The sequence below is a fragment of the Myotis lucifugus genome, unplaced genomic scaffold (assembly GCF_000147115.1).
Source record: "Myotis lucifugus unplaced genomic scaffold, Myoluc2.0 scaffold_256, whole genome shotgun sequence".
In the NCBI taxonomy this organism is placed as follows: Eukaryota; Metazoa; Chordata; class Mammalia; order Chiroptera; family Vespertilionidae; genus Myotis; species Myotis lucifugus.
In genome coordinates this window covers 452221-473472 of record NW_005871304.1, presented here as the reverse complement: position 1 = coordinate 473472, position 21252 = coordinate 452221, and positions in this window count along the sequence as shown.

The window sequence follows — 21252 nt, the reverse complement described above, 5'->3', positions numbered from 1 at the left end:
CTGGCAGGAACACAGCAAAAGGCTGATAGCTCAGTCTCTGGCTTTTCCCTGAAATGCAGGATGTGTGAGAGGCCTCTGTGAGCAATGGCTGGCAGACTCAGGTTATGAATTTGTGCCCAGTTAATCACTAGGAGCCTTTCCTTCACAAGGTTCACAAGTGTTTTGGAACAAGTGTAACCATCCCAATTTTACAGATGAGGAAACTGAGGCTTGGAGAAATAGACTGACTTTTGCAGTAAGTGGGGGAGCCGATATTTGAACCCACAGCTATCTGTCTCTAGAGCTCCATGCTTTACCATAACCCTGAGTGAAGCCACAGCTCCAAACCTGAACAGTTCTTCTGGAAGCTGATATCTCCCATCTGTCTGATGGGCCACTCCATACATAGCCCAGTGACTCACACATTTCAAGTGTCAACAACCGACAGATGATTAAGTTCAATTAGGTTCAGGACTTGTTAAAAATAGGCTTTCCTCAGAAGAATTTACTCTCTCTGTCTTTATGGGCACCGACTTCAGCATCCCCCATGCAGAGAAGTGCAAGGCTTTTAAAATTAGAACATGCCAGAATCAATTCTGCTAAAGGGATCTTTAGCTCCATCAGCAGGGCTTAGAGCAGAGTGAGATGCCAGCTTGCCAAAATGATGAGCCAGCGGTGAGAAATGTTGGCGATAGCACAGTCTACAGAATGGAGGAGGAAATTAGAATCAAGCTGCAGAGGGGCTGGGCAAAGGCATTTGGCCACAGACCAGCAAGTTGATTGTCCAAGGGACTCAGCAAGTTGATTGTCCAAGGGACTCTCTGACTACAAGGATCAGAAACTCAGTGTGTGTGTGTGTGTGTGTGTGTGTGTGTGTTTTGCCTCTCAGTATCTGTTCCCCCCTCCTCCTTCCTAGAAGATCCCAATTTAATTCAGGTAACCATCCCTCTCCCATTCAGCATATGTGACCAGGAGAAGTTTCACATACACAATAGATCTCGATCACTCTTAGCCAATCACAGCCATCCCTTGCCAATAATTGGACTTAGGACCCATCTGTGCACAGCATTCTCCTACAGACTGCAGCTGGTCCAGGAATAGGCACATAACTGACAGTGGCTTAATCAGATAAAAAGGAAGGACTTACAGTCCGGGGTTAGAGGGAGGATGCTTTTTCTAGCTCTATGGATGGGAACAAGGAAGGATATGGCCCCTGTTGTTGCTAGCAGCCTTCTTGTAATCATGAGGAAAGCCAGTGTGAGATCAAAGCCTACACACTGGAGGGAAGAGTCCAGAGAGAATTGCAGAATGATGTAGCTGGAACTCTGATCATACCATGCCTGAAGTCCACCTTGGCTTTGTACTTGTTAAAGGAATAACGTGTTCTTAATGTTTAAGACCGTCTGGATTTCGGTTTCTATTACTTGCAGCCAAAAACATGTTAAATTATATGAACACATTATTGCATGTAAAAATAATTACATTATTGCATGTAAGCGGGAGGCAGATCCTCCAGAGGAACAAGAACCAAGGACTAGAAAGCTGTCAGAAGGCAGCTCCTCTCTCCAGCTCTCTCTCTCTCTCTCTCTGGAACAATCTGCTCTTTCAACCTGGCCTCTTATTTTTAAAGACTATTTTCTCTGCTCTCCCCTCTCCCAATCAGCTTGCTTCTCATGAGTTCCCATTTGAGCCTCATTTTAAAAAATCCGTGTCCTAATCTCAACTTCCCAGGAAAGAGAATCCAATTCACCCAGTCTGGATTTGATGTCCACTGCTGGTCCCATCACCTGGGCCAGAAGCATGATCAGGTGGCTGTGAAGATAATTCTCAAAAAATGGGACACAAGCAGGGAGGGCATAGTGATATAATGAAGAGAACACTGGACAAGGTGTTAAGATATCCAGGTTCTAGTCCTGCCTCCGCCACTAATTTGCTGTGTGCTTAGAAAAGTCAGTTGACCTCTCTGGGCCTTCATTTCTTCAGACTGAGAGGCCCAAATTAAGAACTTTAAAGCCTGAAAAGATTGTGAAATATTTCACCCCACCTATGGCATTCAAGATAAGAATAGTACTAATCCATAGATAAGGGTCTGATGGTCTGACAGGATTCTGACTTCTTCCACAATGCTTTTTTTTTTAATCCTCACCTGAGAACATTTTTCCATTGATTTTCAGAGACAGTAGAAGGGAGAGGGAGAGACAGAAAGAAACATCAATGTGATGAGAGACACATCGATTGGTTGCCTCCCACATGCGCCCCGACCAGGGTCGAGGATCAAGCCTGTAACCGAGGTACATGCCCTTGACCGGAATCTGGTGAGTGGCCTAATCTCCATGCTGGCACGTCATGTCACCCAGTCCTCCCTCCTGCTTTGGCTGATTGGACAAGAAGAGAGTACCTCATCCAGTTTAGACCAATCAGAGTTTCTTTCCCAGGAAATGGAATTTGGACACAAAATTTCCTGGGAAACAAAAGACTGATTAATAGGCACTAGAGCAAGAAACTGTGTGAAGTCAGGGCTGGGGCAGCCACTTTTCCTCTGTATAAACCTGCTCAAAGATTGGCCACACACAAAGCCCTTCCCTCACGTCTTCCTTTCTAGGAAAATCCTGGTTTGTGTTCCCGAATTGAGTGAAGAACACTGAATCTTATAGAAAGTGAGCCTGTCTGAGACCTCAGGTGGCCAATGAGATGTGGGACAGAGGTGCTGGTTGACTGTCCGGTGCACAGAGCCCATGAGCTGAGAGGTACCTGGGCCCAGTGGCAGGGGTTTGAGTTCCTTGCTTCGGCATGGCGTCTCTGGTGGTAGCTGCATACCTCCTGTCCAGATGGCCCTCACCCCAGCTCCTGCCCTCACTGTGCTTCTGTCACACCCGTTCCTTCCCCTGCCTCTTCCTACCTTTCCTGTGGTGATGGCTTCCCTCTGTTGCCGATCTCTTGGTGCCTCACACTCCCCTGCCCACCCTCTGGGAGAAGTCCTTTCTTTAAAGTCCCCTGGCCCATCTGAGCTGTATTCAGTTTTCTTCTTGGGCCTCGATTGTCACAGCTCATCCCCATCTTCCCCAGTGACAAGCGGTGACAACCGAGTGACCTTCCTGGATTCAATGCTGTAGACACTCTGCCTCCGGATGGTGTGGGAACCAGCCTGGGAGTGAAGCCAGCATTAATTTCAATTTGGCATCAGGAGCAGGGCCAAATGCTTCCGTCTTTTTTGAAAAAGTAAATAACTGGACCCTCCCCACGCCCTATCTGTGCTATCTTTCTCTCCTGGTCCTGATCCTCCCCCGACCCGCAGAGTGAGGTTATGAACAGGTAAAGAATGCTGAGCTAGGGAGGGAGGGAGAGAGGGGCAGAGAAGGCTCTGGATGCTCCTAAGACCTTGTAATGTTCTAAGTGGTAAGAGCACTAGGAGCATCTTTTTTTTTTTTTAATTTTAAAATCATTTCAATTACAGTTTACACTCAACATTATTTTGTATTGGTTTCAGGGGTACAGCACACTGGTTAGACAATCATCTGCTCTACAAAGTGTTCCCGCTGATATTTCCAGTACCCACCTGCACCATATGGAGTTATCACTGGGAGCATCTTTTGTTCTATATTTGGTCTTTGATCCTGGCTCCTGACACAGAGTTCCTAAATCCTTTGCAATTTCCTGGAGTGTCGTTTGTCCAAATGAGGTGACTCCTAGAGGCTAGTCACCAGATTAAAAGCTTGGCATTTTCAGCACCACCCCCCATTTTCTAGAGAGGGGCTGGAAATGGAGTTAATGGTGGGTCATGCCCGAGGCACATCTGTGGAACAAGTGAGAAGTCCGATGCCATGGAACATCAGGTTCTTTCAGGAATTGCCAATCGGCCCATAGTGGGAATATTTAGATATCAGAAGCATTCGTGCAAGAGAACAGAGAGTACAGTGGTTAAGAGCAGGAAGCTGGAGCCACACTGATCAGGTCTGAATCTAGGGGGATCACCAGGCTGGTTTCTCAGACGGAAGCATTTCCTGGGACATGAGACTTCCAGTGCTGAAACTGGGACAGTCGCTCACCCTATATTCCAATTCTACCACTCGCTAGTATGTAACTTTAGAGCAAGTTATGTGAATGCTCTGTGCCTCAGTTTCCCCATCTGTAAAATGGGGGTAATAACAGCATGTACTTCAAAAAGCTGTATCGCGCTAGCCGGTTTGGCTCAGGGGATAGAGCATCAGCCTGCGGACTGAGGAGTCCCAGGTTCGATTCTGGCCAAGGGCACATGCCCTAGTTGCAGGCTCAGTGTGGGGCGTGCAGGATGCAGCCGATCAATGATTCTCTCTCATCATTGATGTTACTATTTCTCTCTCCCTTTCCCTTCCTCTCTGAAATCAATAAAAATATTTTTTAAAAGCTGTGTCAATATTTAAGGTGTTTCTAAACTGCCCAAATGTTTGCCATTAATATGATTATTAAAACTTGGATTTCCAAATTTACTTCCCTTGAAAGATTTGAAGATCTGGCAACAAAGGACCTACATTCTTATTTACCTATTTATTTAGCAAATTTTCATATATAGTTGTTTTTACTATATTTCAGAAACTGTTGTAAGCATTTGTGAACATTCATTCATTCAGGACATCTCCATGAGGTGAGCCCTGTTATTATCCAATTTTACAGATTAAAAAAAACGCAGGCCTGAGAGGGGAAGTGATTTGTTCAATGTCACATAATGAGTAAGAGGCCCAGTCAGGACCCAAATCCAGCCCAGCTGGGTCTATTTGGTGACAACCAGCCAGCACTGGGTCTTAACTGCCCCCTTGAGAAGGGCATGAACTCCCAGTTCACCCCAGTCCCCCCCCCGCCCCGAGTTCCTATTCCCATTCCTTCCAGGCCCCTTTGAGCTCCCTGTCTTCCACCCCCACATCCCAGGGGGTCTCAACCACACTGGCAGCTTTTCTAAATTATCCCAGTGAGCAAGCCTGAGGTCACTAAGTCCAGCTTTCATTTCTTGGGTCCCAGGCTTTCTCAAAAACCATCCTCTCCTCGGAGAGATTTAGATTAATCCCCTTACCCAGCGGCTCAGTGGCTCAGGATCAGGCGGAGAGTCAGGTCACCTGCTTCAGCCTGGCCAGACTGGATTATCTGCATGACCCCAAAATTCACTCATGCACACCTGCTCCTGAGACATTTGCTGATTAATAACAGCAGGGAGTTTGGAAATGGTGTGTTTTTCACCTTCTGAGAACATCTCTGGCCTGAACATAGCAGCCATCCTGCCCTGAATTTACATCATTTGAAAGTGCCACCGTATTCCACATAATTTTAATGTCCCAGATAAAAGCTGATCGAGTCAATGGTCATCCAAGAATGTGAGAGTGGCCAGAATGTTCTGAAATCATCCTGCTCAGGGCCACATGATAAGCATGTGTCCAGTTTTCCTGCCTTCTCACAGTAAGAGCATCCCTGTTCCCTTGTCTACTCTCAGTTCCAGTCCGTGAGGTTTGGGGGGCTGCCCCCATGCTGTGTGGATGCAGGCAGCCAGGCCAATGGGAGCTGAATTCCTCTACCTACAGCCCAGCTTCTGTCTCAAGACTACAGCTCTTGCCAAATTCAAGGACAGCCTCTCCCCTCGCTCTTTCAGGACTGGGGTTCCCTGCTCCTGCCAGTCCCAGGAGCACCACCATCCCCTGCTGGTTCCCTTTTCCCCTACCCACAGCTCTGTTACAAGCCCCTGCATTAATGCTCATCAGTCGTCCCCCCCCCATGTCCCCTAGGGGACCCTAACTGATTGACACACCTGGAGATGGATACTCCGGCAGCCCCTTCGAGAGCTGGGCAGCCCTCTCACCCCATCTGTTTTCTCAGCCCCCTTTACCTCCTTATACTGGCTGAAGACTCATCTGCTTTTCTTCCATTGCAAATGCTGCTGTCACCCTCTCTTTTAGGGGTGCCTTCTTAGCTTCCGAGTGGGGTTCAACCTCCCAGCCAGCCTCTTTCTCCCTGTTCTGAATGACTTCCACTGTGCACCAGGCCCCGTGCTCGGGATTGCACAGGCACGCGCTCCTTTGCCACATATCCCTGTGGGGAAATCCACATGGGGAAGTGGCAGCTTAAGCAATCTCCCACAGTTTAGTCACGGATAAACCTTTTGCCAGATTTGGCAAACTGGTGGTGGGCAGGAGGGCATGCTGGCTCCAGGCTTGGGCTGTGGACTCAGAGAGACCTGAGCTCCAGCCCATTTCTGTTGTGTGACTTAGGTAACCGGCATACCTCTCTGGGCCCCCGTTTCCTTATCCAGGCTGCCAAGTCCCACAGCTCCAGGACACCATTCACGTTGGTGCGCCAGGAGGTGCCACTCACACAGACTACTGCGTGCACACCACCCCTGAGTCCTGCAAGGAGTGGGTCATTGTTGTCAGGCCCCACTCAACAATCACTCCAATAGCCTTCCCCCCATTTTAGAGAAGGGAAAACTGAGGTTCGGAGAGGTTAAATGATATGTCCCAGGTCACACATTCAATAAGTGGCTGAGTCAGGATTTGAATTGAGTCTCTTTTCATCCAGAGCCTCTGTGCTCTCTAAGCTGCTGTCTCCCCAGAGACCTCCAGTTTGGAGAGCCGCTACACCGCAGGTCTTCATAGCCACAGTCCACTCCTAACCCTCGGGGCGCATCTCCAAAGTTCCCCTTAAGTGCACATGGTTATTTCCCCTCCCTCCTTTCTCACCCCTGCAGAGCTCCATGCAGAACCCCCATTTTGCTCTTATCAGTCTCTGGCCGCCTGGAAGGCCTTTCCAAAGTCGACCTCTGATGTCTCCATCTCAAGACCTGACCAATACTTAGTTCTCCATGGCTGATCTGTGGCAGACATTACTAATCAATCCCAGTACTTCCCCCCCCCTCCCCCCAGATCCAGGATGTGGCACTCCAGCAGGCAGCCTTTACCAAATGATACGGACTATCTGTCAGGAAAGAAAACCACATGCGCTATTCCTTCCTGAGACTGTAATCTCCCTGAGACCAGAAGTGGAGTCTCATTCAGCTCTGCCTACTGCCTGCCCCAAGTTAGTAGTATGTTTTCATATATTAATGACTCAGGAAATGTGTGGGTGGACAAATTTGGCTTTCCTTCTTACTAGCATGTGTTTGGATAAGTCCCTTCATCTTTCAAATGTGAAACAGAAATGGAAGGTCAGAAACACAAACAGACTTGCCCAAGATCACAAAACCGGTAAGAAAGGGAACAAGATGATGTCAAACGGAGACAATAGGATCTCCCTCACTATATGCCAGTGGAGATGTGGATCTATATAAAATTCTTATCACACTGCTTGGCACATCATGCCAGACTTCTGTTCCCTGGCCCCAGCCTTGCACGAAATTGTCCTCTGGGGCTCTCTGGCCAGAGTCCTTCCTTGATATGAGCACACAGAAGGTTCCAGAAATCACAGGGTATTGGCTCATAAACATGTGAGAGTGCTCCCTCTGGAGTACTGGAGCAGAGGAACCCTATGCTGGATTTGGGTGTTATGACATACTCTTGAGACATCAGTTTGCTCAATTAAGAAGCAGAGGTTGGAATGCTGATCCCAAAAGGCCCCTCTGACATTCCAAGCTGCCTTTTCCTGCTCCCTCCCTGCAGCCCAACGCAAGCTGGTGGGTGGCATGTTATGTAAGGAGCTTCCAGCCTGCTGTGCAACCCTAGGCTGCCACACAGCTGCAGGGAAAGCAGGGAACCCAGTGGCCGGGCCTGGCTCTGAAACAGATGACAACTTCCAGGGGGACCTGGCTGGCCAGGGAAGGCATAACCACAATGGGCTACCCTCGTGTGGATGTGTTCTTCTTCCTGTTCTCCTTCCTCCTTTTTTTTTCTTCCTTTCCTCTTTCTTTCTTTCTCTCCCTCTCTCTCTCTCTCTCTCTCTCTCTCTCTCTCTCTTCCTTCCTTCCTTCCTTCCTTCCTTCCTTCCTTCCTTCCTTCCTTCCATTCTAACCTACTTATAACCTACTGATTGAAACATGGGTTCAAATCCCAGCTCCACCAGTTACCTGTTGTGTGACCTTGGGCAATCTGTGCCTCAGTTTCCTCTGATAATAACAGTAACAACCCTCACAGTGCAGCCTCACAGTCCCTGGTCTCACAAAACCTACAGCCTGGGAGAGGAGAGCAGCATTAAATAAATAATTATATAATTAACTGATTTCCTATCAGTGGGCTAAACACTATGAAAGATCATGGGTACATCTAGAGGGGGTTTCTGATCACTTCTTGTCAAAAGGGCAGGGGAGTCAGGGAATGTTTCCCAGGAGCAGTGGGAGTTTGCAATTGTGTCTTTATTGGCTTGTCTCTTTCACTAGCTTGTAAGCTGAAAGAGGACTGGGAGCATCTATATTTTATTTATTCATGTTTATCTGCTTTGGGAGGCGCTCAATAACTATATTTAGATCAATGGATGAATGAATGATGTTCCACTGGGGATCAAAAGGATGAATAGGAGTAAACCACATAAAGACAAGGGATGGAAAGGTTTCCCAGGTAGAGGGAACAGCAAATGCAAAGGCCCTGTGGCTGGAACAAGGTTGGAGTGTTTGAGAAAATGAAGGAAGGATGGTATGTCTGGAGCAAGAAGAGTCACAGGAAGAGTGGGGCAGGCCACACAGGGCCTTGGGAGCCACCTGGTAAGTTTTCTCCACCAAGTGCCCAGCCAGGGTTGCAATGGGGACCAAGCTGGAGTGTCAAATTTCAGCTTCCCCATTTTCCACAGCACGACAAGTCAATTAACCTCTAAGAGCCCTGGTTCCTTGTTTGCAAAGGAGAAATAATAATAGCTTATTGCATGGGTTTGGCGAAGGATTATGGAATATAAAGCACTAAGCACAGTGCCTTGCACACAGATAGAACTCAGGAAACATAGCTGTGGTTGTAATAATAACGTCAATAGGATTGACCCAGGTCTCCTCGTTGTCTTTCACTGTCCCCTAAAGCTGAGTCTTCCCCTTAAGGAAGGTCCCCATTTCCAAAATGCTCCCCAACCCCCACCAGCATAGCTCTTCTGCTCTCCCTGCTCATTCCAGGCTCTGGCTTCCTCAGGCCCTTCTGGGACTATTCTCCTTGAAGTTCCACAGTCAAGATTTGGAAGATGATTCCCTTGGAACAGGACAGGATCTGCATCCACATTGCTAAGCAACCAGTCCCCATCCAGTTACCAACTGCAGCCTGGGATGAACCTCAGCATTCTGGGGAGGGCCTCCTGGGGTGCCCCCAGGATTACAGGCTGCAACCAGGGCTGTGGCAGGAGAGAGCCAAGGCAGAGAGTTCACTGAGAGTCAGGAGACAGCAGTAGAAAGCCCATGGGAGCAAGGACAAATCCAAGTGCATTCGGACCCCAGCTCTACAATTTACCAGCTGTGCCGCCTCGATCAAGTCTGTGAATCTCTGAGCCTCAGCTTACTCATCTCCACAATAGGATGCAGGCCTAACAATAGATCCATCATGGGGATGACATGTACATGAAAATGCCCAGCACACAGTAGGTGCTCAAAGAATCTTGAAATATGGACACATACCCAGAGATGAGTCTACTAATCTTGTCACCCATCAATGTTAATAAAGTTCAAATTCATCGCCTGCCCTGCATTGTCCCCTAACCTGATCCCCCAATTTTCTTCTGTAAACTACCTACTCGTCCAGGGTTTCTCATCCTCAGCACTACTGAGTTTTTTTCAAACGGCTTTTATTGGCATATATTTTCCATATCATACAATTCACCCATTAAAATGTACAATTCAATGCTTTTTAGTTTATTAACATGTTTCCTGCTGAAAATTGAATTCCTCTTATGTTAGAAGAGAGAAACTTTAGAAGGGACGTTGGGGGACACATAACAGTCTTTGCCACAGCTCTCCGGACTCAATTCCTCTTCTGTGAATTGGAGGTAACACCATTTCTGCCTCATACAGTCCTTGTGAGAATTAAGTTGATGGGTATAAAAAGCTTAGTAAATTGGCAATAAATGCTAGTGATTGTTATAATGATTAAACATCCTGGTAACAAATAAGCAGGAAGGAAAAGAAGTCTGTTTTCTGTGCCAAGTAGGGTGTGCCCAGGTTCAGTCGGGTTCATTGATTGGGTAGATGATGGAGACCTGCTTTAGCGCCCAGAAATCAGGTAGAGGTAAGTAAGTGTCTCCCTTTGCTTCTGGGAAGCGAGCCAAAATGCTCCGGAATAATCTGTGCTCCTGAGAGGCCAAAGGTGGCCCTCGAATTAACTTGCACAACTAATTTGCTGCTCCAACTTGTCTTCAGGAGCCTGGATGGAGTGAGCCTGGCTTCCTCTGAAACAGGGCAGGGTCTAATGATGGTAAATAGGGGTGGGGTGAGTGGGCATTGCCAACTGGGGAGAACCCGGCAGGACTGGAATCCCAGGCCTTTTCAGAAGTTCCATGTGTGGGCTCTGACCTGGACAGGAAATCCCTTCTCAGGAGCAGAGAAGGTTTTTCTTGGAGGAGGGCAGTTTTTATTCTCTTCTGATTTCAAAATTAGCAGATTGTCTTGTAACTCCACCCACTAGCGAGTATCCAACAGGACCCAAAAGCACCCTGGAATTCCGCTGGGGGCTTCTCGTGATTTAGTAGGCACCAGGGGCTTGTTAAAAATGCAGGTGGAAGAGACCAGCCCCAAGAATTCTGATTTTGTAGGTCAGGGTGGAAACAGGAATCTTTTTTTCCCCTAATATCAGAAGAAAAACACATATGTGGGATTCATTTTGTGCTGGATTTATGCAAGTCCAGGAAGTCAATGGCCGTTTATTACTGGAGGTCTGACCCGGTTGTGGAAGGCTTCCTGGAAGAAGGGACATTTGAGCTGAGATGAACAATGGGTGTGACCCAGGCAAACAGTAGGAAGGGTATTCCCAGCAGCTAGGAGTAGGGCAGCCTTGCTGGCTGGGCCCCACCATGGGAGGGGGCATAACTGGAGCTAAGGCTGGAAGGTGGCAAGGGCTAGACAAAGCAGGTTTGGCGGGCTGCAGTAAGAATTTTAGTCCTCAGCCAGTGAGAAGACACTGGGTGCTGTGATCAGATCTGGAAAGACCGTGTTGGCTGCAGTGTGAGGGATGGATTGGAGTGGGGAGAGAGTCACTGATAGGAAACCCCTTAGAAAGGATGGCAGTGTCAGCAACAAGTTCCCAGGGATTTTTACGTAGCTATCTCAGGTATCTCAGCTTATCCCTGAGTGTCCCAGCAAGAGGCATTTCCTTGAGACTCAAATATTCAAACATCACCCCTCTCACCTCCCTCCCAGTCACTCTCTGACGCCTTTCCCTGCTTTGCCTTGTTTTTATTTTCATTGCCATTAATTTTTTCTGCTAGTATATATTCATTGTTTGTTGTTTACATCTCTGCTGTCACCACCACCATGTGAGCTTCATGAGGGCAGGACCATGTCTCCTATGCTCTTTGCTACAGTATAGTCCCTGCACCCTGCACAGTGACTAGCACACAGTAGGTGCTAAATAAAAGTACTGAATATGTGTGTGAGCAAATGAGAATGTGGGGTGTTCAGACAGCTTACTGCGGAGAGCTGGATCCAGGCTGGCCCTCCGGGAGATGCTAGCATTTAACAAGAGCTCTCAGCTCAATTCTGAAATACAAGGATTCAGAATCTCAAGGCTAGAGAGGGTTAACCTCCTTCTGAGAGGTTCTGAAGTCCAGATAGTTGGGGAAAGGTCTCCATTTGGCAGATGAGGACAAAGAAGTAACATAACTCAGCAGAGACCACCTCAGACCCAGGCAGCTGAGGGAGGAGTGAATTCTCCAAAGATGCTCAATTCTCTCAGCCCCACACACCCATGGGTCTGCAATAGATAATGAGTTGATAATGACATTAATGTCACACACACTACTGGATGCTGTTCAGAGCATTTTACCACACTAACTCATTTCATCCTTACGACATCCCTATGAGGTAGGTAATGTGGTTCTCCCCATTTTACAGAAGGGACAGTCAAGGCACAGAGAGTGTAGGCAACTTACTAAAGTGACAAGGCCAATGGCTAAGCAGGAACTGGAGCAGGTGATCCTGGGCATTTCTTGCCACTCAGGCAGACAAAATGCCACCAAGAGCTTCTGGTCCCAAGACCAGGGTTGGGCTGACCCATGCCTCCCCTCCTATTTCTTGAATTCCCATTCGGACCACAAATTTACCTTCATGCGTTGTTCCCTGGTGAGAGGTACCCTAATGGTCAGATAGACTTAGGCTCAAATTCCAGCTCAGCCACTTCCTAACTAAGTGAAGAGAAATAAGTGACCTCACCTTTCTGAGCCTCAGTGGCCACATCTGCAAAATGGAGCTGATGATGTTTCTCCCTGGGGAACACTTGGGTAAGAAAACTGCCCAGGTGACAAGGCCAGGGCCATGCACCCAGTTGCCTGTATGTCATGCGTGTGGAGAAAATGGTTAGTGTTTGTCCTCTCAGTCCCCTTCTGCTTCTCCCCAGGCCACATCTCACCCCAAAACACTGACCTTGCCAGAAGTTTCCTGTCTTCCAGAGGATCAAAAGAGGATCAAAGTCAGGCAAATTAAAGGCCCAGGAGGATCCCTTCAGGCTATACCAGTTTAGCAATCCAGGCAATTAAAGAAATCTCTTGGATTTGAGTTCCAAGCAAATCGGATCTTTAAAAAAAATAAAGTCCCAAACTCTGAACTCCACAAGGAGCTAAATCTGGTGCCCCACAAAGCTATTTTTTTTAAAATATATTCCATTGATTTTTCACAAAGAAGGGAGAGGGACAGAGAGCCAGAAACATCGATGAGAGAGATCGATCAGCTGCCAACTGCACACCCCCCACCGGGGATGCGCCCGCAACCAAGGCACACGCCCCTGACCGGAATCAAACCTGGGACCCTCGAGTCCGAAGGCCGACGCCCCATCCACTGAGCCAAACAAGCTCAGCAAAACTATTTTTTTTGAAAAGTTCTTTGGGTGTCGGTATTATTGAGAGATTAGAGTTTTGAGTATTTGTATCTTAGGGCTGCCCAATCCTCTTAAATGCCTCGAAGTCAAAGGAAATGTAAAGATGCTGGTTCTCAGACAAATGTCCTGGAGGGACATTGCCCCAACAACTGGTCAAGATGTTTCAAAATGTCAAGGTCAGCCCTGCAGGGTGGTTCAGTGGTTGAGCCTCGACCCATGAACCAGGAGGTCATGGTTCAATTCCCAGTCAGGGCACATGCCAGGGTTGAGAGCTCAATCCCCACTGTGGGGCATGCAGGAGGCAGCCGATCGATGATTCTCTCTCATCATTGACGTTTCTCTCTCTCTCTCCCTCTCCCTTCTTCTCTGAAATCAATAAAAATGTATTTTTTTTAAAAGTCTCATGTCTTTACAAAGTTCATGTTTTTAATTTTTTTTTAAATGTCAAGGTCATGGACAAAAAAAGAAAGAAAGAAAGGACCTGAAGAACTGTTTCAAATTAAAAGAGACAAAAAAGAAATGGCCACAAAAAGCACTGTGTCTTCTGGATTATTTTAAAAAGGGACAATTAGGGAAATTTGCTATTCACTGTGGCTTAGATAATAGTATTGCATTATATTAAGTATCCTGAATTTGATAATTATGCTGTAGGTATGTAAGAGAATTTCCTTGTTCTTAGGAGATAACCACAGGTAAAGAGGCATCACATTTGCAACTTCTCAAATGATTCAGAAAAAAAATGCATATTTATATACGGAAAGAGAGAAATGGTAAATGTGGCAAAAATTGGAGTAAAGTGTATACACAAGTCATTTGCACTAGTCCAGCAACGTTTGGGCAAGAATGGAATTATTTCAAAGTGAAAAGTTTCTTTACATGTGGATTCGTAAAGCCCATCCCCCAGGAGAGCCAAACTCAGTGGATGTTTGGCAGGCCCAGGAATCTGCATTTCCAGCAAGCTCCCCAGCGGATCCCAACACACAGGGAGTCTGACTGTAATTCCTGCTCCGCAGAAAGCTGGGGCCTTCCTTCCCCATCAGGCAGGGGTACACCCCCTGTGGTTTTTACCCTCCTTTCCCCGCTGTTCTAGGCAATAATGAAGGAGCCACTAATGGAGACTTTTGCGAGCCAATAGCCTGAGAGGTTCCTCCAGACTTTTCCCAAGAGCAGAACTTGCTCCAAGCCTCTAACCCACTTATAATCACATGACTTCAAATGCAATTGCTAAAGACAATCTGCTGGGGAAAGGAGATAGAAATACACAGGGATGAAGAAGGAGCCCGCCAAGACAAGCAAAAGGCTTCTGTGTATGTGTTTCATCAGAGATAATGATGACATCACTGGGCTTTAATTCTCCTTAGTCATTTTCATTTGGGACACTGGCAGTAGCTGCCTTTTCTTTTATGTATATACTAGTGGCCCTGTGCACGGATTCGTGCACATAGAAAGGAAATTAATTAGAAGACATATTTTAATATCTCTATTCGCCCTTTCTCTATAATAGAAGTGTCAACCAAATTCACAATCAACAATGACAGATCGAAACACATGTGTGCAACTGGCGCCAGCAAGAGCTTTATATGTATCGCGCATGCGCGAGTCAACTTAGCCTTTTATATATATATATAATAAACTTGCTTAATTAGACCTGCTTTCTGATGTAGCTAAACTTTTTCCAGCCCAGTGAAGCACCCCAATTTCTCTTTCAGGTAATTGTCAGCAACACAGTAATAAATATCAACACAAAGCAGATTATTATTGTAGATCATGCAGGGAGAAGAAAGGGTAAAATCTTTTTTTAAATATATTTTTATTAATTTCAGAGAGGAAGGGAGAGGGAGAGAGAGATAGAAACATCAATGATGAGAGAGAACCATCGATTGGCTGCCTCCTGCATGCCCCACACTGGGGATCGAGCCTGCAACCTGGGCATGTGGCCTGATTGGGGATCAAACCATGACCTCCTGGTTCATGGGTCGATGCTCAACCACTGAGCCACACAGGCTGGACATAGCTGCCTTTTCTTTTTCTTTTTTTAAATATTTTTATTGATTTCAGAGAGGAAGGGAGAGGAAGAGAGAGATAGAAACATCAATGATGAAAGGGAATCATTGATTGGCTGCCTCCTGCAGGTTGGACCAAGCCCACAACCCAGGCATTTGCCCTTGACCGGAATCGAACCTGGGACCCTTCGGTCCACAGGCTGATGCTCTATCCACCAAGCCAAACCGGCTAGGGCCAGCTGCCTTTTCTTAATACTTGGGAGGCACCAACAGCTCAATTCAGTGTCAGTGTTCAAATATGCCAGGGGGCTATCTCACCAAGATAAGGCTGCCACTTGTAAGTGGAGTCTCAAAATGGAATAACCAGACATTGTGTGCCTGCTACCAGTATATAAGAAATATGGGGACTAACATTAAATGATACATGGGGACGTAATTAGAAAAAATCTAAATTGTAATAAACTAAAGAACCAATGACCTAGTGTCTTTGGCAAGTAAATGACATTTTATAAAGGAGGGGAAATTATGTAGATTTGTATCAGTCATCTGTTTTCCACTACACTAGAACATAGCTGCAAGGGAGGCGGGAGATTCGCCATAAGCTCAAGAAGAGGGATTGGTGAACATTTAGCATTACCTCTATCACAATGGCCCTCAAATGGCTGAAATTTGAGAAAAAACTTTCTAAAAGATGGAGCCCAAATGCCTCACTGTGGCACACAGAGGTCTTTACAATCCTGACTGTATCAGTCATGGTTTGACCAGAGAACCACTATGAACACCACAGAAGAAAGGATTGATTACAAGGATTAGACTGCACGTTATTGCAGGAGCTGGTAGTCTATTCAATGATCTTGTCTCTGCATTCAGCTATCAAGGAGGGCTGGGCATGAATGAGCACAAAGAACCTGGAGGATGAACTTGGAGCCACAATGACAACTGAGAGGACCAAGTGGAACCTGTGTCCATAGTGCCTGGGGCCCTGCATCAACCTTCAGAGCACAAAAAGTATGACTTCAGTTTCACTTCCACCTTCCAAATCTCACATAAATTTCTCTTATAGACAATGCTAGCCCAGAACCATGCAAGGAAACTAATTCTGGAAAAGGAGTTCTAGCTTAGTTGGATACCATACAAGCCACTTCATGGGCCTGTGGAACACTCTAGCCTCATTCCCCACCATTCCCCAGCTCATATCTTCCATTCCAGTCAATGCCAAATACTTGCATTTTCTCAACTACACCAGCCATTTCCTCACTTTATCCATGCTGTTCCCTCTCCCTGGAATGTTCTTTCCTGTCACTGTCTTCTGCTCAACTTTCACTAAGCCTTCGAGATCTGGTCAAATGTCACATCCTCTTGGAAGTCTTCCTTGAAGTCTTCATGCAGAGATGGGAGCATTGAGGAGTCATAAATACAGTGGGAGGTTGTGCAATATGCCATGCGATCCTTCTCCCTAAGCCTTGAAATCTTCAGCAAAGTTGCTAAGTGCATGAAATGCTGAGTGTGACTGGATTTCTTCTCAAAAATAGGGATGAGGCCAGACTTCTCATCTGAGTTTGACTCAGGCTAAAAGCAAGATAGCTCACATAGACACATGAGCCTGAGACAGGGAAACCCATGAGGAAGAGAGAAGCAAGAGAAAATAAGATACAGGAACAGGCAGAAATTGTGGGGAGATTTAAGGTGGCCCCAGATTTGGAGGTTTAGGTCTATGTCATGTTTAACCAGAGCTCAGAAACAAGGTGTGACAGATTAGATTATCATTCTCAATTCTTCACTCCCTTCTCCCATCAGATCTTGAAGTACATGAGATGAAGCAAGTATATTTCCCTGGCCTGTTGATGTTGAACTTGGACTTGGCCATATGATTTTTTTGGCCAATAGAATGTGGGCAGAAGTGATATGCTAGTTCTGAGCCAAGGAGTTAAGAAACTTTACCTGTGCCTGCTTGCCCCTTTGTACTTCTGATATTTAACTCTCTGGTCCAAAGAGGATGAAAGACACATAGAATAAACATGTAAAACATACCTGAACTGAACTCCAGCCAGGAGCCAAGGCCAGGTGATTCCAGCAGAGCTACATAGCAAGAAAAGAAAGTGTTTGTTGTTACTGGATTGAAATATAATTCATGCCATAACATTCACCCATTTAAATAGTACAAATGTAATGGGGTGTTGTTTTTTTTAGCATATTCACAGTTGTGCAACCTTTACTACAATCAATTTTAGAAATTTTCATCATGCAATAAGAATATGAGCTGGGTAGAGGTCTCATCAGAGACTCAAATGGGGAAGGACCTGCTTCTAAGCTCAGTGAAGGTTCAGGATTCAATTCTTTATGGGCTGCTTGTGGACTGGAGGTCACCCTCAGTTTCTTGCCACGTGGGCCTCTCCATATGGCAGCTTATTTCATCAAAGCCAACAAAGGAGAGTGATAATCGGGAGAGTCTGCAAGCAAGGCAGTTGTTATAATCTTATGCGAGGAAATCACAGATGTGAAATCCTATCACCTCTGCTGTATTCTATTAGCTAAAAAGCAAATTACAGGTCACACTGAAGGAGAGAAGATTACACAGGAGTGTGAATGCCCCCAGAACCACAAATGGGAACACAAAGAGAAGCCTGAGAGTTCCTTATGCGCTTATGCTGTCAGTTAATTCATTTGTCTCTGTTTTTATGTAAGTACTTCCAACTCTCAAATTATCCCTACACTAGAAGCATGTCCATCTCCAACACTGGCAGCAGCACAACTTATGAACCTTCACCGCATTTGGGCACAAATGGTTTTTTGGGGTCACAATTTAAGAGATGTGGAGAAGCTGGTCACTGGGAACGCAGAAGTGAGTTATGTGTGTTCTCTGACCTCCAGGAGCTCCAGTCTGGAGCAGAAAGCATTTCATGGCATTTCACAGCCTCCCTAAAACTACTCCCTACATAACCCACACGTGGTTCGGACCCCAGGACCATCCAGAGACCAGTTTGAGCACACTGTTCTACCCCAAACCACAACTCTAACCTCCAAAGCCTTGAGGAATAGCATATCTTGCTAAAGTTTCCAAGTGGAGACCAAGGATGGTATTATATCACACATTACAAGCCAAATGTTCTCAAACTTCCTCCTATATTAAACTTCCCTCTCCTCAGTCTCTATAATTCAGGGTGTCTCTCTCGCTCCTCCCATGCTAAACATCTTTATTATTCTGTAAGTCCTTTTTTGCTTTTATATCCCACTTGGCAAAACAAAAGCCTCATGAGAAACCAAACCACTGTAAATGTGGGTGGATGGGGGTTTGCCTCCTTGGTTCTGAGGCAGCTCCATCTGAGCCCTTATGACCTTGAATGAGGTACTTACTGTCCCAGTTCATTCTGGCAAAGGCCCTAAAGGGAGAATGGCAGCTCCCTGTGGACCCCAGCCAAGCTTTTGAAGTTCTTGGAGGAAGGAGTCAGGATTCAGAAGGTCAAAAGCCATGTGGACCCTGGCCGGTTTAGATCAGTGGATAGAGTGTCAGCCCACAGACTGAAGAGTCCTGGGTTTGATTCCAGTCAAGGGCACATACCTCAGTTACAGGCTTGGTCCCTAGCCCTGGTCAGGGCACATGCAGGAGGCAACCAATCGATGTGTCTCTCTCACACTGATTTTCTCTCTTTCCGTCTCTCCCCCTCCCTTCCACTCTCTCTAAAAATCAATGAAAAAAATATCCTTGAGGATTAACAAAAATAAAGTAAAGCCTACATTAAAAAAAAAAAGCCCTGTGGACAGCATCTAAGAACCAGCTTCCAGAACACTGAAGTAACCTCAGCCAGGGTCCCTTGGGACAACTCAGAGTTTGAGGCTGAGCGGCTGGATATCTTGGTCACCATTCTGGAAGCCAGTCCTCCACCCTAGGCGACCTGCACCCTCACCCTCCTGTCTGTTGAGAATGGGTCTGTCTTCACTTGCTCCCCACATAAGTTCCTGCAGTGGCTTTAAATACCATCCGTAGGATGACTCATCAGTCTCCTGCCTGACTTCTCCCCTGAGTCCCAGGCTCATTATCCAGCTGCTAGCTGATATGTCCACTGGGATGCCTAGTGGGCATAGCAACTTCCTGTGTCCAAAATGGAACTCCGTTTCGTCCTCCTCGCTCCCTAACCGCCCTCACCAAAACCTACTCCTCCCCATCCTCTCCCTTTCAATAAGCGATTCCATCATCATCCACCAAGTTGCTTCAGTCAGAAACCAAGGAGTTATCCTTATTCTTCCCTTCCTCCCATCACCCAACTATATTTATTTCATCTGCAAATTTTTTGACCTTCCTTTCAGAATGTACCCCCAATCTGTTTTCTCCCCTTTATCTCCGTGGCTCCCACCTTCTGTCTAGGACACCACTATCTCAGCCAGGTGACTGCAGTAGTCTCCTCACTATGCTCCCTGCTTCCTCTCTTGCCACCGCACAGAGTATTCTCCACACAGAAGCCGGAGAAAAGATCATTCCCCTACTTGTATCTTTCAACTCTTTACACGGTTGACAAGCCCCTGCATGATTTGGCCCCTGCCCGCATCTGAACTTTAACTCCAACCACTCTCCCTCCTTTTCTGCTCTAGCCACACTGAAATCCTTTGTGTTTCCTAAACCCACCAAGCTTGATCCAACCTCAGGGCCTTTGCATGTCCTGTTTCTCTGCCGGGAATCCTCTCTTCCCTACCACCTACTGTGTCTGTGCAGCTGGCTCCTTCTTGCCATTCCAATCTCAGTCCAAAGGTCACTTTCTTGCAGACCCTCTCCCTATCTAAAATTGGCCCACCCACTCTCTCTCCCCACCACTGCCTAGTACCTCATCTTATTATTTTTCTTCCACAGTTCCTATTACTCTCTAATTATCTTATTTTTGTGTGTTTGCTTGCTTATTTGTTTAGCTTGTCTTCCCACTAGAATTTCAGCTCCACAAAGGCTGCTTGGTACACTGCTCGATCCCTAGCCCCTAAACCAGTGTCTGAAAGGACCTGCTCAGGAAATATCTCTCAAATTCATTCATTCAGTCCACACATATTTATTGAGTGCTTACTGCTTAATGACTCAGGGAGCCTAGGGGTACTAGGGAAACTAAGCTTTCTGATGTAAGTGGGTTCAAATTCAGGATTCACCATTATCCAGCTCTGATTCCCCTATCCGAGCCTGTTTCCTCATCCTTAAAATGGGACAACAATACCTACTTGGTGCAACTGTTATACAAATTAACTTGTAAAAGGCTACCAGACAGCCTGGCACATAGTAGGTACGCATTAAATGAGTACTTTAATTCCATGACCAAGGGTGAGTCTGTCTGCCAGAAACTATGGGCACAGGCCTGGGGGCTCTGAGACAGCCGTGAAATGACTGGATACCCAGGTGGGAGAGCTCGAGGATAGATGTGGGCAAGAGGACCCTCAGGCCAGCTGGTGACCTACTTGGCCACAGGAACAAGAAGAAAAGAACCATAAACAAGCCAGGGCAGCTTCTTGAACATACAGAGAGAGTGGGAACAGCCTGGGGCCACAGGATGTCTCCCAGAGGTCTCCCAGCTCCAGCCTCCAAGACTGGCAGTCAGGCCAAGGAGCATTTCAAGATCTCTGAGCCCTGCCTATCACCCAGCCCATCTAGATGTCCACCAGCCAGGGGATGAGAGAATTCCAGCAGGTAATAAGACAGCAGCAAGGTCTGCAAACAGAAGTTGTCCTTCCATTCAATAGAAAACTACAGCCACTAAAAAAGAATGAGGATGCTTTTTTGTGCAGTGATATGAGTGATTGTTGAGTAAGAAAAGATGAATTTTAAAAGGACTAACTGAAAATAACATGTACATGTGTCTGCTCATGTACACCACCACTATCTCTGGAAGGATGTGTAAGAAGTTAGTGACAGTAGCTGTCTCTCTGGAGTGGAAATGAGTGGTTGAGGAAACAAACACATAATTCGAAAAGGAAAATGCAGCTGCCACCTACCTTAGGGAACTGCTTTATCCCTCCTCTTGCACCAAAGGAAGTGAGTGACAGCATACTTCTTCCAGAATGATCTATCTACAAAAGTAAAGCTTAGTTCTATCCGTTCTCTCTATGTCATTCCTCTCTAAATCTCTTCAGCGAAACACAGCTGAGCAGACTGTATAAGTTCAAAAGTAGTATTTGTTGAATGAGTGAGTAAATGAATAAATGCATGACTGAACCAGATCACATTTTATCTCTCGATCTTTATGTACTGAGATAGAAAGATGTGTTAAGTGAAAAAAGACTATCATAGAATATTGTCAAGAATGATCCTATTGTGAAAAATGAAATTATCATATATACAGAACATTACACTTTCATAC